We start from the raw sequence: 19,810 nt of genomic DNA, 5'->3' as shown, positions 1-19,810 counted from the left end.
GATTCTGGAAACTTCTGCCACAAGGACACAATTTGAGGCAAATGTACAAGCTCCTGATTTTGATGCTTCCCTCTATATACAAGGGCAGCGTGCATAGGAGGCAGCGCCAAAATTAAGACCAGGGAAAACCTGGTTTATGGTGGCGAAACGAGGAGAAAAGCATTGTTTTTTGCTTTTTCCATCACATGGGAAAAGGAAAATGCTATAGATTGTTTATGTACAGGAAGATCCCCCTTCCTGTACATAAACAATCTTTAAAAAAATGCCATTTTGTGACTTTCATGTGTGCTGCATTAAGCAGCACACATGAAAGTGACAAAATGGCATTTCAGGAGTGTTTGTGCAGGAAGGGACGCATTCCTACACATAAACAATCCTCCCCTGCATGCAGACACCCTTGCACTAGGGTGCCTGTTTTGGAGCTACACTGCTAAGTGTAGCGCCATTGCAGGGAGAAACGCAAGGCTGCACCATATCATTGTAAATCTGGTGCAGCCCTGCGTTTCAGGAGTGGAGTGAGGTGTTAAGCCATGACGGCTAAAGCCTCACTCCGCCACTTCACTTGTGGTATCCCCCTTTGTTTTCCAGGCCCTGCTCCTAAGACTATCTATGTCTAAACACACAACTAGATGCATGTGATTTTTTGCACCAAAAACAAAGTGTTTGGGGTGTGTGAGAATTTGTATGAGGGGCATGGTTGTGTTTTAGAATGCAATTACATTATATGAGGAGTCTTGCGTTTTTGGCGTGGTTTGAAAATGTATGTATTTTTTAATCAAACTAATATTTAAATTCAAATGTGTCGACAAACTCTGATTATGAGTTAAATATTATTTATTCACTAATCAACACTATAAGAATAGAATTCTAAGTAGGACAATGTCTTACATTTCCCTGGCACTTCACCATTGAAAATGTAAACACTTGGGGGCAGATTAGGATGGCGGACGGACCTGCGTCCGTCCGCCACCCCAGAGTTGGAGGGACCGTCCGCAGGGGCAGCGGCAGTCCCTCCATGCAAATTACGATGTGACCGCCACCCTGGCGGTCACATCCTGTATGAATAACATTGCGGCGGGTGCTGCTTCAACATTCAAGCGGGTGCCTGCCGCTTTGTGCATGTAAATGTTGGGGGGTACCATAGGTACTCCCCATGTGCACCCCCCACCCCCCGACACCCTGGGGGCCCGCAACGGGCCCCCAAAAGCCAAAGTCCACATGCTTTTCCACGGCGGAAAAGCCGCCGCGGAAAAGCATGTGTCCGTGCAATTCCTAATTTGGCTGACGGTGTTTTGCAGACACCGTCACCAAATAGCCCTCCCCACCCCGCGGATCAGCGGCGGACGGACCTGCCGTCCGCCGCTGGTCCAACCGCACTCCCACCGCCATCCTAATCTGGCGGTGGGCCTTCTATTTCACTGCGGTGGATAATCCGCATACTCCGGGGCGGCGGTGGCTTCCGCCGGCCCGGAGTATGCAGATTATCCGCAATCATAATGAGGCCCTAGCTACGGACTCTCAAGTTTCAAGTGCCAGCTCATACCAGAAGCATCCCTACCATAAAGACAGGCAAAGAGGCACACACTGGATGAAAGATCTGATTACAATAGCATTTGAATAAAGCGAATAAGAGTAAGGATGAGTCAGTGGGAAGCGGACATCAATAACACATTGGCCTTCTGTTGGAAATGGGGGTTGCCCAAGTCTCAAAGGGGGTAGCATGGCATCAAGCGGGCAGGCCAAACTTGGAGGACATGTGAAGCACTCACGCAGTACCCTCAGTCAACACACCAGGCACACCACAAAAGAGGCAGGACACCAATTTGAGTTGGAAAAAGATACGTCATTTAGTAGGGTTTCCAACCTGCAAGTCAAAAATGCATTAACAGTGTCATCATAACACGGCGCCAACTGGCACCAGAGCCAAGTATTTCAGAGGGGGAATTATTTACATAGGAACAAAAAGGGTTTGAGTCCATAGTCCATAGCTGTAAGGAAAAAGGATGGTTAATAAAACATTAGACCTGGGGCCAATCTGGCGGGGCCAACTCAGGCTCTCATCCTTAGGGGGTTGGCTGAAAAATGTAAGTTACAACATTATGCATAAATACACCTCATGCATTATAACGCCAATCCCCACCCCTGTAAGGGAAAAACAGAGCATCACAGCACATTTAATATTAGACAGGAGCACCTATCATGAATCAACATGGCTGGCTCATCAATCTGGTACATAAACAAGGGCCTGGAATAACATCAGGCCAACCCATTGAACAACCTAGGCGGAACATACATCGCCCAGCATAGATATCAGGTAGGGGCCCTACTTCTGGACCAGGAGCACCTGTACGAAAACAGCAAGGCTTCCTCTACCATAAACCCTGGAGAATCAACATCAGGGTGTACACAACAGCCCACCCTTATTACTTCTAGACTCCCTTAGACATTTCCTTGCCCAGACTTCCTCTCTAACTGGGGACCCCAGGACAACCCATAAGGTAGGTACCTAAATTTGCAATGAGGGGGAATAAGACTCTCTCTACCCCAGAATATGCAATAAGGGCAGTTTGTGTCAGGAAAGTTAGGGCAGTTCAACAAATCTGGAGCCCAAGTCACAGGTGCCTTCCGCAAAACGGGGCGCCTGTCAAGGCGACACGGTCCCAGGGGCGGGCACCGGCAATGTCCCCGTTGCCCCCCCTTCCACCAACTTAAGACAAGCCCCACTCACCGGGCTCAGTAGGTCCTGCGGGGCGTCCTTTGGGGTCTCCTCTGCAGGGGGGAACCAGGCACCGACAATGTGCCTCGAGTCGCAGGATTCCCCGGTGATCTGCGCCGGTCACTTGGGCCCACAAGGCCTCACTCAGGCCTTAGCGCCGCAATCGGGGCTCTCCACCGTAGGGACCAGGCCTCCTTTCCAGGGGGGGGGCAGGCACCGACAATGTGCCTCGAGGCCCCTCCCTCCCTGTGGCATCACTCGGGCCCCCCCTCTCCTCTCGGGGGCTCGAGGGGGGGTTCACTGCATCTCGGGGCAGCCACACTCGCCTCACCCGGGGTTTCAGCACTGCCTCAAGAAGGCCTCCGGGGAGACACGCGGTGTCTAGGCACTTGTGGGGGAGAAGCCTGCCTGGCTTTCCCCCCTCCTTACACGGCTTCCGCCGTTCACTCGGGGCTCCCTCGTCCTCCTGGGAGCCCCACCGGCACTCTGCTCCGGCCGCCTCAGGTCGAGAGGCGGGGCTGGCACCGACAGTGTGCCCCGGCCCCGCCTACTTCACCGGCCCCTCGCGTGGGGGCACAGACCGGCGGGGTAGGCTCCCGCTCCGGTCACTCAATCCTCGGGGCTCCCCCCTCGTCCACGGGGGCCCCGCTCCAGCGCTTCACCCGGGTCCCCCTCCTACCTCACGGGGACCCGGGGCTGGGATTCCGCTTCTCCTGGCCTTCCCGGCCAATAGCCAATCCCTGCGCGGCCTTCAGGGGTCACGGCCGCGCAGGCCAATCAGTGCGTGGCGGGGGCGGGCCGATGACGCGGTCAGGCCCCCGTCACATGACTAGGTAGACGGCGGCTTCAGGGCCCAGCGCGGCCCTCACTCCACTTCGGCGGCCCTCTCCTGGCACCGGGGGCCGCCGCGACGCTGCCCACAGCGGTGGTCTCCCTGGCGACACCGGGCTGCGGCGGTGACGACGGCACCAGTAAGGGGTAGGCTCCCTTCTTAATTAATTAATTATATGGCGGAAAGCGCCAAAACGAGGGTTGGCTCCTCCAACGCTATTTCTCCTCACAGCGCCAGGCCACGGCAATGACTTTTGGCGGCAATAAAGGGGTAGGCTCCCTTAGCGCTATGTAGCGGCGAGAGCGCGCCTCCTCAACCGGCGCTATTCACAGGATTCCACCGTCTCCTCACGCAGAGCGCTCCACAACGAGGGGTAAGCTCCCTTAGCGCTATTCAGTCAACAACTTCCTCAGGCCACACAACCGGCACAGCGCTATCACTGGAAGGGGGCGCTTTTCTCGGAGGACAGCTCACCCTCAGCCCACACAGTCCTCAGGGCCAACAGCACTTCGGGGGCCACACCAATCCCTTGGGGGCACAATCCTCCCCAGGCAGCAACAGTCTTTAGACACCCAGCGCTTAGGGGGCGATACTACAGTTTACGCCAGTGAGCTGTCCACAGCCCTTCACCATAGGCACCTCACAGCCCAGCGCTTCCAAAGGGCCTCACACCACCTCAGCCAGCAACAGTTCCTTTGGGGGCACAATCTTCCCCAGGGTGCTTCAGAGGGGCAGACAGTCCCACAGCAATTCCTCAGGGGCACACTCCTCACCTCCTGGGCGCTTCTTCACACAGCGCTGGCGTGGTACCCGGTCAAATAGCGTCAGTGACCTGGGTAGGGGCCCTCCCTTGTCAGGGGCCCATGGGGACAGCAGAGGGGGGGGGTTTATAGGGGTGCAGGGCCCAGCTCACAGGCCCATGTGGCGGTAGCACCTCACAGCAGGTCCCCTCTCTTCTTTGTCCCAGCGCTGACTGACTCTCTGGTGACACTTCACCCTATTTATACCCTTCTCCCAGGCAGTGCCAGGACCTTCTAGAATGTTGGCACATCTAGCCTAAACTGGTTCTAGGGGAGGGGGTGAGCACCCTGGGTGCCAGGCTTTCCCTCCAAAACTAGGGGTAGCTGGGTAATATTATCTAGACCGCTGACCTATGTCAGTCCAGTGGCAAAACCCATGGCCATGGCATCCATTTTAAAAACAATACATTTCAGTCAGGTACATTTCCAAAATGGGGGTGCAGTTTTAAAATGGGGGATTTTACAAGTGCTCACATTATGTCAGGTAATTACATTTTCACAAGGTGTCTCACACCACTCATGGCCTATACAGGTTTAATCCCATGGGGGAGACAATCCAGATAAGGGGGTCAAAAGCGAAAAAATTTGGGGGGAAAAGGCCAAGTCCAACACGACTCCCCCCCAGCCAAAAGCCAGGGTAGACATATCAATGCCTTGATGGGCTTCCCTGCTTGGGGCGGAAAAAGGTGGACGCAGGCCTGCAACTACAGGAGCACCTGCAGTCTCTCCTCCACTCTGGAACCCAATGGTTCTCTTTCGCATCCCTCCTTTCACCAACATAACCACCCCACTGGTGTTCCCTAGTGGGATGTTTCTCCTTCCTAGAGTGGGAGGCTCTAGCCTCAGGCTTGTAATTCCCTTGGACCACTCTTCTCTCTCCAAATTGCCACTGGTCCACCCATCTGGGGTCTACACCCTCAGACTGACCAGCCCTTAGGGGCGAGGCTCTCCTCCCCCTACTTCTCCTCCTAGGGTTCCTCCATCTCCTACGCTGGGGGACACCCTCACACAACTCTCTCCCCAACCTGGAGCCAAAACCCACAGGCTGAACCGGTGACAGGGGCGAGTCCTCCCTCTCCCTGCACCCCCTCCCAGAGTTCCGCACCCTCCTAACTGGAGAAGTACCCCTGGGAGTCACTTCCGGGGGGACTCTGGTTACAGAGGTCCCTCCCACCAGGGCAGGCAAACCCTGTCCCTGGCCACCCAACCCAGGATCTGCGCCCTGTGGCTGAGCTGGTGACAGAGAAGAGACCTTCCTCCCTCTGCACCCCCTCCCAGAGTTCCGCACCCTCCCACTGGGAGTAGTACCCCTGGGAGTCAAATTGGTAGGGATCTGAATTACAGGTACCCCACCCTCCAGGTCAGGCAACCCCTTAACCTGGAACCCCAGTCCAGGATCTAAACCCTGTGACTGGTCAGACCCCCGAACCACTGGAGCTCCAATTATTGAGGCTCCGGGTCCTCCTGACATGAGGGAATCCTTTCCTCTGGATGACGCATCGGGACAGCCTAGTCTCCCAACCGGAGGTTCTCTTAAAGAACACTCCAGGCCCGGTGTCCACAGCTGGGGCCTCTCGGGACACCTCCCCGTCTCACTCCCTTCAGGATCACTTCCCTCAGCCTTCCCAGACGCTCTGGCACTTACCCAGAGGTCTGCCTCCCGTGCAAGTTCCCTGGGGTCTGAGAACCCGCACCGCAACAGATGGTGACGCAGTCTTGGGAAACAACTCCTCAGCATGTGCTCCCGGATAACGGCATGGCACAGCCCTTCCCAATCCTCCACTGCTCTCCTCACCACCCAATCCTCCAGTACAGTCCAACACTCCTCCTCAAACTCTCCCCAGGACTGATGGAACAGCTTTCCCCTGCCCCTAAACACTAACCCGTCCTCCTCTTCCGGGGAATCAGGCACAGTCTCCTGGGCTTCGGGAGTGGGACTCCTTGCACTGGACCTACACTCGCTGCCACCACTGGATCCCACCCTCTTCGGTGAATCCAGACTCCTGAAACCACTCTCAGGGGACAACCTACCCACCTGAGCTGATCTCTCCCTGGTGAAGGCCCTCTCCGCCTCCGCCATCCTCTCCAGCGCTAGGACTTTTTCAGTCTCTAGTCGCTGCTCTTCTACCCTCAGCTGCGCTAAGCCCTCGGCATGCCTGAGCTTTGCCAGCGACAGCTGATACTCCCTCTCTTCTCTCCTATCTACCCACTCTTCTGGGGACAGGGAAAGGGATGGGGCAGTGCCCCCGGGACTGGACCCAGTGCGAGACTCCCTATCTTCGGTGTCCTCCACAGCTACTGGCGTCTCTGCCCTGCTAGACTCTTCCTCCTCCTCATCGGAGCAATTACCTCCCAGGGTTCTGGATGGGGAGCCCTCTCTCTGGTCTCTAACCCACTGACCCTTCAAAACTTCGGGGGGGTAGTCAGACAAATCCCCACCAATCTCTAAGGGCTCTCCCCTCTTGAGGGCCTCATAGAGAAACAAATTCCTCCTAATGTTCCCTACTGGGGGTATCCCTCTCTCCAGGAGGAAGTCTATCACCTCCTGTTCGGTGTACTCCATCAGTTCCACTTCCTGGTAAATCAACCCCATCGTGGCGAGGTACACCCGGGACACACCCTCCCAGTGGAACAAGGGGACAATTCAGAATACTCTTCAGGAGGAAGCAATCAAAAACAATATTCAAACAATAATCCCCACCACAAGGCTCTACTTGTGGTGTAACCTGTGGTCGCTGTGGTACTGCGCAAACACAAGTCCTATCCCACCGCTCTGCCACCAAATGTTGGAAATGGGGGTTGCCCAAGTCTCAAAGGGGGTAGCATGGCATCAAGCGGGCAGGCCAAACTTGGAGGACATGTGAAGCACTCACGCAGTACCCTCAGTCAACACACCAGGCACACCACAAAAGAGGCAGGACACCAATTTGAGTTGGAAAAAGATACGTCATTTAGTAGGGTTTCCAACCTGCAAGTCAAAAATGCATTAACAGTGTCATCATAACACGGCGCCAACTGGCACCAGAGCCAAGTATTTCAGAGGGGGAATTATTTACATAGGAACAAAAAGGGTTTGAGTCCATAGTCCATAGCTGTAAGGAAAAAGGATGGTTAATAAAACATTAGACCTGGGGCCAATCTGGCGGGGCCAACTCAGGCTCTCATCCTTAGGGGGTTGGCTGAAAAATGTAAGTTACAACATTATGCATAAATACACCTCATGCATTATAACGCCAATCCCCACCCCTGTAAGGGAAAAACAGAGCATCACAGCACATTTAATATTAGACAGGAGCACCTATCATGAATCAACATGGCTGGCTCATCAATCTGGTACATAAACAAGGGCCTGGAATAACATCAGGCCAACCCATTGAACAACCTAGGCGGAACATACATCGCCCAGCATAGATATCAGGTAGGGGCCCTACTTCTGGACCAGGAGCACCTGTACGAAAACAGCAAGGCTTCCTCTACCATAAACCCTGGAGAATCAACATCAGGGTGTACACAACAGCCCACCCTTATTACTTCTAGACTCCCTTAGACATTTCCTTGCCCAGACTTCCTCTCTAACTGGGGACCCCAGGACAACCCATAAGGTAGGTACCTAAATTTGCAATGAGGGGGAATAAGACTCTCTCTACCCCAGAATATGCAATAAGGGCAGTTTGTGTCAGGAAAGTTAGGGCAGTTCAACAAATCTGGAGCCCAAGTCACAGGTGCCTTCCGCAAAACGGGGCGCCTGTCAAGACGACACGGTCCCAGGGGCGGGCACCGGCAATGTACCCCGTTGCCCCCCCTTCCACCAACTTAAGACAAGCCCCACTCACCGGGCTCAGTAGGTCCTGCGGGGCGTCCTTTGGGGTCTCCTCTGCAGGGGGGAACCAGGCACCGACAATGTGCCTCGAGTCGCAGGATTCCCCGGTGATCTGCGCCGGTCACTTGGGCCCACAAGGCCTCACTCAGGCCTTAGCGCCGCAATCGGGGCTCTCCACCGTAGGGACCAGGCCTCCTTTCCAGGGGGGGGGCAGGCACCGACAATGTGCCTCGAGGCCCCTCCCTCCCTGTGGCATCACTCGGGCCCCCCCCTCTCCTCTCGGGGGCTCGAGGGGGGGTTCACTGCATCTCGGGGCAGCCACACTCGCCTCACCCGGGGTTTCAGCACTGCCTCAAGAAGGCCTCCGGGGAGACACGCGGTGTCTAGGCACTTGTGGGGGAGAAGCCTGCCTGGCTTTCCCCCCTCCTTACACGGCTTCCGCCGTTCACTCGGGGCTCCCTCGTCCTCCTGGGAGCCCCACCGGCACTCTGCTCCGGCTGCCTCAGGTCGAGAGGCGGGGCTGGCACCGACAGTGTGCCCCGGCCCCGCCTACTTCACCGGCCCCTCGCGTGGGGGCACAGACCGGCGGGGTAGGCTCCCGCTCCGGTCACTCAATCCTCGGGGCTCCCCCCTCGTCCACGGGGGCCCCGCTCCAGCGCTTCACCCGGGTCCCCCTCCTACCTCACGGGGACCCGGGGCTGGGATTCCGCTTCTCCTGGCCTTCCCGGCCAATAGCCAATCCCTGCGCGGCCTTCAGGGGTCACGGCCGCGCAGGCCAATCAGTGCGTGGCGGGGGCGGGCCGATGACGCGGTCAGGCCCCCGTCACATGACTAGGTAGACGGCGGCTTCAGGGCCCAGCGCGGCCCTCACTCCACTTCGGCAGCCTTCTCCTGGCACCGGGGGCCGCCGCGACGCTGCCCACAGCGGTGGTCTCCCTGGCGACACCGGGCTGCGGCGGTGACGACGGCACCAGTAAGGGGTAGGCTCCCTTCTTAATTAATTAATTATATGGCGGAAAGCGCCAAAACGAGGGTTGGCTCCTCCAACGCTATTTCTCCTCACAGCGCCAGGCCACGGCAATGACTTTTGGCGGCAATAAAGGGGTAGGCTCCCTTAGCGCTATGTAGCGGCGAGAGCGCGCCTCCTCAACCGGCGCTATTCACAGGATTCCACCGTCTCCTCACGCAGAGCGCTCCACAACGAGGGGTAAGCTCCCTTAGCGCTATTCAGTCAACAACTTCCTCAGGCCACACAACCGGCACAGCGCTATCACTGGAAGGGGGGCGCTTTTCTCGGAGGACAGCTCACCCTCAGCCCACACAGTCCTCAGGGCCAACAGCACTTCGGGGGCCACACCAATCCCTTGGGGGCACAATCCTCCCCAGGCAGCAACAGTCTTTAGACACCCAGCGCTTAGGGGGCGATACTACAGTTTACGCCAGTGAGCTGTCCACAGCCCTTCACCATAGGCACCTCACAGCCCAGCGCTTCCAAAGGGCCTCACACCACCTCAGCCAGCAACAGTTCCTTTGGGGGCACAATCTTCCCCAGGGTGCTTCAGAGGGGCAGACAGTCCCACAGCAATTCCTCAGGGGCACACTCCTCACCTCCTGGGCGCTTCTTCACACAGCGCTGGCGTGGTACCCGGTCAAATAGCGTCAGTGACCTGGGTAGGGGCCCTCCCTTGTCAGGGGCCCATGGGGACAGCAGAGGGGGGGGGTTTATAGGGGTGCAGGGCCCAGCTCACAGGCCCATGTGGCGGTAGCACCTCACAGTAGGTCCCCTCTCTTCTTTGTCCCAGCGCTGACTGACTCTCTGGTGACACTTCACCCTATTTATACCCTTCTCCCAGGCAGTGCCAGGACCTTCTAGAATGTTGGCACATCTAGCCTAAACTGGTTCTAGGGGAGGGGGTGAGCACCCTGGGTGCCAGGCTTTCCCTCCAAAACTAGGGGTAGCTGGGTAATATTATCTAGACCGCTGACCTATGTCAGTCCAGTGGCAAAACCCATGGCCATGGCATCCATTTTAAAAACAATACATTTCAGTCAGGTACATTTCCAAAATGGGGGTGCAGTTTTAAAATGGGGGATTTTACAAGTGCTCACATTATGTCAGGTAATTTCATTTTCACAAGGTGTCTCACACCACTCATGGCCTATACAGGTTTAATCCCATGGGGGAGACAATCCAGATAAGGGGGTCAAAAGCGAAAAAATTTGGGGGGAAAAGGCCAAGTCCAACACCTTCATTTAGAATATATGGGGATCTTCAAAGTACAGATGAATCTAAATTGTCTAAATTATCATGAAAAATGTTTTTCATAATTTTTAACCTGGTCTTTCTCCCTTTCAATAAAGGTGGATATGGTTTTGAAGATACATCTTTACTTTTTTTTCTTTCAAACCAAAATTTCAAAATTTGTGTCAGTTTCTCTATAGATGGATTTTGATGCCAAATACGTCTCTGCTGGGACCTTTCCTACCATCATAAAGTTTTTTAGTGTAAGCGGAACCGCTAAATGCTCCAATCACTAAAGAGAAGATACTTGCCGCGTTTAAAAGTCTCAAGTTGGCTAAGAGCTCGGGAAGTGACAGAATTTTAGCATAGGATTGCCCCTCTTCTGATTGATCGTCTTTTAGAGGTCTATAATGAAGCGCTAGAAGTTCACTATCTGCCGGCCTCAATGAGAGAGGGCTTGGTTGCCATGATACCGAAACTTGATAGGAACCCTTTACAGGATGGCGCTTATAGGCCAATCTCACTCCTGAGCACGGATGTGAAGATTCTTATTGGGATCTTGGCAGCCCGCCTTCTCCCACACATACATCTCCTTATACACACAGACCAGGCATGTTTTTTTCTGAGACGTAGTACCAATAATTTCTGGTGCCTGGCACATGAGTGGCATGCCTTGAAACTTATGAACGATCACTATGTGTTGGCACTTTTAGACATAGAACAAGCCTTTGATTCGGTAGAGTGGTCATATCTCTGGTGGGTCTTACAATGGATGGGACTGGTCCTGGGGTTTCTTAAATGGATCGGGCTGCTGTACTGCGCTCCGACAATGAGGATAAGGACTGGGGGTGTAGTGTCAGAGTCATTCACTCTGAGTCGAGGCACCCACCAAGGCTATCCTCTATTGCCTCTCCTGTTCGTGATTGCAATGGAGCCTCTGGTGGCTACCCTGCAAAGACGAATTAATGCGTGGGGGATAGCCCTAGGAGAGGTCAATGTGGTATCTATCCATCTATGCCGATGACACGCTCCTGTATCTTCGACAGCTGGCAGAGTCAGTGCCGATTCTCCAACAAGCATTACGGAATTTGGAGAAATCTAGGGGCTCCGTAATAACCCGGGGAAATCTAATTTGATCCCCATGGGTCGATTAGCGAGGGGTCCGGAGGAGAACCTGCCCAAGGTGGGGTTTCATGGCTGAGGTTAAATATCTAGACATTAGATTGGCGAATAGGGCAACAACATATCTGGAAAGGAATGTGTGGAGAGTAGTGGATGGATTACGTGGCTCCATACGTTTTTGGAGGGATTTGCCTCTGTCCCTTATTGACAGGATTGCCTTTGCAAAAATGATAATAATACCATGATGCATGTATACCTTACAGCAATTATTGTACGCAGACCCTAGAGACTTTTTTCATACTGTGGATGGACTGTTGATAGAGCTTCTGTGGGGCCCTGGGCAAAAAAGAGTGCAACTAAACATTTTACAGAGAACATGGGATAAGGGAGGACTAGAAGTTCCCAACCTGGAACTTTACCACATGGAATCCCAGCTGCAGCACGTGGTCCACTGGTTGAATGCCGCCAATAATTGGAAAAAAAGCCTCCTTCCAGGTACCTATGGAGGCTATACTATTATCGAGCTCCTATGGCTCAACTCAAGGGTTCACCTTTGCTCCCTTATGTGATATAACATGTGTCCAAGATCTGGAAAATAATGGTTTGGAGAGTGGTGCGCCAAGCGCCGTATGCCCCTGATATGCCTATGTGGGTGGTGTGACCCTTTGCGAATATTGCTGAATTCATGTTGGTGAGACGCTGGAAGGAGGGTGAGTGTCAGTTATTGGGGGACCTCTACACTAATGGACAATTTATAATGCGAAAGGAGGCCATGGCCTCCTTTATCTTAGGAACAGAGCAATTCTTGCAATATGAAAACATTTCAAGGGTCATATGGAAAACATGGCCATCTTTCCATGGGTTGCCCCCTCACCACAAATATATTGGAAGTGATGTTGAATATGGCTCAGGGTCATAGGCTGGTGTCGCACCTTTATCGTGCCTTAAGGGATGACATCCAGGGTGAGCCTCTCCATGTACAGGCTAAATGAGATAAAGTAGTACAGAAACCACAAAAGGATTAATAATGGATGAGGGTCCACAAGGGGGTTCGGAGTGTAAGCTCCAATGCTCGTTTAAAACTCCTTCCTTACAACTTTGTTCACCAAACGTGTCTTACCCCACAGACACTAAGTATACTCTACCCGACACGCACTGGGGAGTGCTACAGATGTGGGTCAAGAGAGGAGGATTTCCTCCAGATGACGTGGGCATGCCTGATTGGTCCAATCTACTGGCACGCCTGGGGGGAGGCAGTGGGTTGGTTGATCCTCAAGAAGATTCGACAGGTACTGCTGGGTTTACTTCCTGCTCCCAAAAATAAAAAAACGAGCAGGTGGTCTGTTCTACTGGCAAAAAGATGAATTGCTATAACCTGGATGCACTCCATGCCCCCGTTGGTGGAGTCATAGGTGAGGGATGTATGCGAGTTGACAGCTGCGGAGGCGGCATGCATGAAACACTTCCGGAAGGACGAAAAACTGGAGCATGACTTGCGTGAGTTCTGATGGAGTAGACTCCTAATGGCTCATGAAGATAACCGGGACACTAAGTAGGTCTTACTCTCCTTGGACGCGAAACCATGGCATGGAAAAAGGGGGAGACTTGGGGAGTTATATTGTTTAATGTTGAATGTTGGCATGAGACTGCCATAGATGGAATGGTAAGCAAGGGAGGGGTATGGAGGGGGTGGGGAAGAAACCCAATGCATGTATTGCAAGAACTGTTTGAGGTGGAACGCATTTATTGCTGAGATGTACACAAACTGACCATTAAAGTGATTTTTAAAGTAAAGGGATTGAGGTGGAGTGATCCCCTTTCTTAACCCCCTATCATATAGTACATACAGGTGTACAGATATTACTCCGCTTTCTTCCAATTACGATTTGGGTGGGGGAGGGACATTCCTCCTGTGACTTCTGATGGATGTACTGTCTATGCAATAACTTAAATGCCAATAAAGATACATGTGGAAAGAAAAGTTCTTTAGTGTACCAATAATGTGATCTCTTAGTTTTTTTTATAGTCTTAGTGTTTTGGGGCAATAATGTCCATCTCTATAATGTGTTAATTACAATAATTTGTGAGCCCATTCACATTTTTCTCTGGAATGGTTGGTTGTCAAATGTGTTTTTTCTGAGGCTAGGCGGGGAGGCTCAATAATCCACAGATCTATTTACTGTTGTTTAGGTCTGGTAAATTGCCAATTTGTAACAACACTCTCAGAAAATAAATGTTTAGAACACCTTTGGATTATTGATTTTGTCCTTCCCATCTGTTGTTATGAGTTGGTCTAGAAAGGTGCCATAAGTATGCAAGGAGGCTGCAAAATACAGAACAAGACTTATGAAGTAAGAGAATGAGTACATCAGTGATGCAGTAATTTCTCTTTTGTCTCCCCTTTGGAGGTTGAAGTCACCTAGGAAATTGCTGCTTTCTATTTGATTAAGGGCTCCGTGATAAGTTTGATCAAATGTTCTAAAAAATTTATTGTCACCAGGTAAAGTGGTAGATTTTACATAGCTTATTTGGAGCAGAGACGATCATTTTATTTTCATAAGACATCAAAGATTTCACCATGTTATCTGCCACCTCCAGCAACATCACCCCCTCACAGGACCTTTGCAACAAGCTCTCTGAATACTTCTGTAACAAAATCTCCTCCATATATACAGAAATTTCGGCCCTCAAATGGACCACATAACCATCGGAACTCAATTTCCCGTTATGTCTGAAGAACGAACCCCGACCTCATGGCTTGTCATCACCACTGTCGAAATCGCTGCTACCATGAAAACCCTCCACTCGAGGGCCCCATCTGACACTTGCCCCACCATGTCTTCACCTAAGGACTTCTGCCGATCAGCGAAGCACTAAAACCTATCCTCATCCTTCTCTCTTGAATTCTGTAAGAAGCTGAAGACCTGGATTTTCAATTATCTAACCTGCCATAGGCAGGTAGACAGGGCTGAGCACACACACCTTTTCAGTTTTAGGATACCCTCGCGGGTAATAGTGTGCTTTACAAATACACATAAGAATAACAAGAACAACAAAAGACATTAAAAAGTAGAACATTAATTTATTTTCTGTAGATTCACACATTTTGTGAAATTTTTGAGAATCACTTTAAACATGCCTCGTTGTCTATTCTTTCAAGCTAAATATTAGACAATCCAGTTGGTATAAACAGGTTGAGCACTGGGTGAGAGGATTACATCAACCAACTTTCAGAAAGGAAGAGATGATCTAGATTAATTTGAGGTGATTAGTTCCATGCTGTCCAATCTATGTTTTACTGCTGATCTTTAGTAATACATGATCCGTTTCAGAAAGGAGCAAGTAGTACTATTAATGGGCCCCCTTAGTGTTTTTAGTTCCTTCAGCTTATCTGTGTAGATACCTTTTCCAGTCTATGTTTTTGTCACTTTACATATGCCCTTAACTGAAGGGATAGTTTGGGTCGTTCATGCACTACATTATCTTGTGTTTGAGTCATATTCTTCCCAGTTGAAGTTAAATGCTCTGTGGATATAGATGTCATGATCTTATTTGTACGTGAATGTCTGTTACAGTGAGGTCTAGATTCCATCATGGGTTTAGAGTATGTGCCTGTGTGGTGAGAAAAAATGAAAAATCAGTATGTTTTTCGGGGATGTCACGCTGGTGTTTGTCCGTGCATGGTTAGAATGTATCCATCACATTTTAAGAGGGTATTGTGTTAGGAGAAGATAACATTTAGTTGTATTTTCTCTTTCAAGTACAAACATATCTTTTTATATAGGTTACTGAGTGAAAAGGCAAAATTTGACTTTTTTTAGATTCTTGCCATGCCTAACCTGGAACTGAAGGTAAGGAGTTAGGTGTTGATTGATCTGATTAGCAAATTGAGTTCAATTGATCTTTGCAGCCTATCTCACTCATATCTAATTATAAGAAATTAGTCACTAGGATATTGGTATAGACTGTACAAGAATCTATCTATGATTAAATACTTTTTTTTATACAGAGTTTTATCTAGCACAAACTTGACCTGAATCGGGTACCAGCGTGCTTTACATAGCACCAGTTGCATTACATGAGGACACGTTCATCTTTCTTGTTAGGCACGGGGAGATTAAGTGATTTGCCCAGAATCACAGGCTGTTCAGTGTCATTGCTGAGACTCAAATCCAGTTCCCCAGATTTGAGGTCGACCACCCTAGCCCTTAGGCCAACTCCTCTCCCCAAGCCAACTTTAAGAGTCTTTACCTGAAGAGATCATATTTTGCTTGGAAGTAACAGAACTGAAGCCAGGACTATATACTCTTGAGTGATTGCTGGCTTGCATCTTGTAAATCTATGACCCTGGGCCCTCCTATGATACCCATATTTGTTCAGTGTCCTGAACTTTGAAATTTACGCTGATTTGCGCTCATGCATTTACACTTCCCACCTGCACTTTTACCAAAAACTTGTTTTCCCTCTCCCTGCAGAGAAAACTATAGTGACTGCTAAATCAACAATTCATCAACTACAAGATATAGGTTACAGGTGGCTGGTACCAGGGTCAAATCTTTCTAAACTCCTTTCTTTATATATCTATGGTCTACCAAACTTCATCTCCTCACTTTACCTAAACCCATGTATAATCAGTCTCTCTATAAATGATTCTACCCTCTTGGAACGTCCCATACTCAATCCTAGAGTCATTCCTTCTCTACATCCTTTAAAATTGCCCTCAGATCCAGTCACCTAAACAGTGTTGCAGAGCAACTCTGTCAAAACTAACTCACCACCATACTCTTTCTACCTCAAAACCTATTCTAGCTTTCTCACATTTTACAATTCTGCCACCTAACTGCAAAACGTATAATACATGTCACATATACTATGCATTCTCTAGTTTATTGATTTCACGCTCCAATCACAATACATTTGAGTTCATGACTCCCTGGTAGCCAACTGTCCTCGTGTACCATTGGGGTTGCTAACTACAGTGCTTCTGGTAGTTCTGTGTGTGCCTTCTTCCACCCTTTAGAAGTGTAGATAAATTGAGGAAGAATGGGCAGAGCTCTTGGATTCGCAAGAAATAGAATGTGTGATCTGGGAGCTCCATAATCTCACTTGGTATGTTATTGTTACTCTGCTGTTAAAAGAGATGTAGGTCAGTCTGGGTAAGGATTATGCATACAATCTTTGTAGTTGATATTTCAATGAGCTGAGAGTTTTGTGTTATATAAAAGAGTATGCTTCTTCCGTAAACATTTTAAAGGCATGAGTATAGATGGTACATCCCTAAAATCTGGCTTGTCCTCACTACATTGCAATGTTGCCCAGTTCAAAACTCATAATTCTTGACCATGGTAACCAAGCAGTCTGCATCCAACCATGTACCATGGCTGTTCAGGCTCAGACAGTGACAGGGTTTCAATCAACTGCATGCTAATGGCATACAATCTACCAGGGTTCCTATTATTTCCTTTGGAATTGTATTTATTTTTCTGATAACTCATAATCCCTCAATGTAATGTATTTTATTTCTGTATGATTTTAATCATTAAAATTTGTATTTTGGTGTTCTTTTTTCCAAAATAGGTTCGGAATGATTAACCTATGCATGCATTACATGTAATGTTGATGTTGCTGCACACTTGTCACCTGCAATGATCTCTGAAGACGTTCTTGATGATTGTTCAAAGCTACTAAGTGGCAAGTCAAGTTCTCATCATTCAAGCCCGTGTACTCATAGGAAGTGATTGGACTTTGCGGAGCCCAGCTACAGGTCACATCAAGACTGCTACCCCTCTCCTCATAGTTTAAAACCCAGTTACTATACTAATTGAAAAGAGGAGGCCTCCCTCTGTCTGATGTCAGTTGTTACTATCATTTATCAGACATCCCAAGAATTTGGCACAAGAAGTATAGAACAATCAGATCTCATAGCTGAAATGGAACATTTCTCCATTGATGTGATGAACTAGGCATCATACTTATATTTCAACATCATCTTGAAATAAAAAAGAAGAGGGAGTTCATCCAAGTTATGTGCTATATATTAAGGTATGCAAGAAATAGGAAACAAGAACTAATTTGGAGATACTGATCTTTTACATATCTGTTTGCAACTCCTCAACACAATCAAACGTGTTTCATGCAAACCGATACATACAGGTTCACAAGGCAGACTTGCTATATCAATGGAAACTAAATGGAAACAACACAGTTAGAACTTTTCATGACCTTAGTTTGCTGTATAGGACAAGGATCCTTTTTTAAAAGTATCCAACTGAGAAGTCTAATTAAGCAAATTAAGGACATTGACGTAACAGAGGAACACATTGTGCAATGAAAATGTACATACACCCACGGGTATTATGGAAAGGAACTGAAACAACGGTACCAGTGGTGTCTATAAAAGAGCATCAAGCACATGTAAATAAATGGTCACCAAATCTGGTAGATGAACCAATTAATGGAGAATGGTAGCATTCATTTCCCCTACCAAATAAAATCATGGAGTTGATAAGTTTTATTCAGACAGTATTACAACTCTTGACCTCTAAAGGGTTATTTGAGGTTTGCAGATAAACAAATATTTATGCTGTTTTTAGGATGCATTAACCAGCCACAGGGAATTACCACAACTCCAAGCTGTCAATTTCAATTCCCTTGTCATATAAGTTGGTGTTGGGGGAATTCTGTGTTTTCACACACAAGAGCTGTAACTTTAATAATTGTTAAGGAAACACAATCAATATGTAGCCAGTATGCTACCTGAATTTTTTTCCTAGGTCTACACAGCCCAGATTTTGTGCCTAGGGCAGCATCACTAAGGCAGGTCACTAGTCTAATCCTGTAAATTATGTCTGCATTATCCACTGAGTATAGAAGATACAGAGAGTCTAGTCATATATCCGAAGATGTTCTGCAATCCCCAATCTAAGGGGCCGATTATGATGGCGGACGGACCTAAGTCCGTCCTCCACCATAGAGTAGGAGGGACCGTCCGCAGGGGCAGCGGCGGTCCCTCCGTGCAAATTAGGATGTGACAGCAGCACCCGCCGCAATGATAAAAATGTAAGTTGTGCATTTGCATGCACAAAGCGGCAGGCACCGCACGGTGCCTGCCGCTTTGCGCAGGCAAATGCATGGGGGTACCATAGGTACCCTCCATGTGCACCCCCCACCCCCTTCACCCCTGGGGGCCCGCAACGGGCCCCCAAACAAAAATCCGTATGCTTTTGCACGGCGGAAATGCCGCCGTGTAAAGGCATGTTCCTCCAGACATCCTAATATGACTGGCGGTGTCTGATAGACACCGCCAGCCTTGTTAGTGCTTTTCCGCCGCGGACGGGAGGCGTCCGCGGCGGAAAAGCTGCGGACTGATAAACGATCTCCCAGCCATCCTAATCTGGCGGGGGGTCTTTTTCAGTCCGCTGCGGTTTTCCCGCATCCTCCGGGCCGGCGATGGCTTCCGCCGGCCCAAAGGATGCGGGAAAACCGCCATCGTAATCGGGCCCTAAGTGTCTGAGAGCTGTTATAAACACCTGGTATTTATTAGATATGTGAGAAAGTAACCCTGCCGTACATTATAAGATTCTGCAAGTCACAGAGGAGCTATATGACCATAAAGAGGATTGAGGCCGAATGGCAAGTTTCTTTATACGGTTATGGAAGTCCAAGGTGACTGCAAATATCATTATCTTATCATGCACTTCAGGGGGTACTTTATCACTTTTAACACATGGTCATACAATCACCTTTTCTACAAGATACTTTTTTACTTTCCAATCTTTATTTCGACCATTCGGTCATAAAAGATACACAGTACAAATAAAAATCACATGTAACTTCATCATAACAGATAAAACATTCAATACATATATTAAAAGGATCCTGTACAGTCTTAAGCATCTTAAAAAAGAGAAGAATTTCTAAGTACTACCCAACATCTTTAAGAAGCGATTACGCGTATACCAGACATTAGTAAAGAATTTGGAAAGTGCAAAAACAGTTGGGCCGGTAACATCAGATTTTAAAATCCTGTACATTGGTGCATATTCCCTGCCACCCATATTCCTTATCAAAGGGAGGAGCCAGTATTTTCTAGCTGCCTTGTAGGCTGGGCAGAAAAAGACCACGTGCAAATCGTTTTCCTCCTTGTCAGCACAGACAGGACAGTGCTTTGTGGAGGAAGCCGATGACCAGGAGCTTGTAAAGGACCGGAAGGGCAATGTGCCGTATCTCCATTGGAGGAACAGCTTTCTAGCAAGTATGGGGTAGATAGGATCCAATG

This window comes from Lissotriton helveticus, chromosome 6 (assembly GCF_964261635.1).
Source record: "Lissotriton helveticus chromosome 6, aLisHel1.1, whole genome shotgun sequence".
Taxonomy (NCBI): Eukaryota; Metazoa; Chordata; class Amphibia; order Caudata; family Salamandridae; genus Lissotriton; species Lissotriton helveticus.
The sequence above is the reverse complement of the archived record's forward strand: the minus strand, read 5'-3'. Positions refer to the sequence as shown.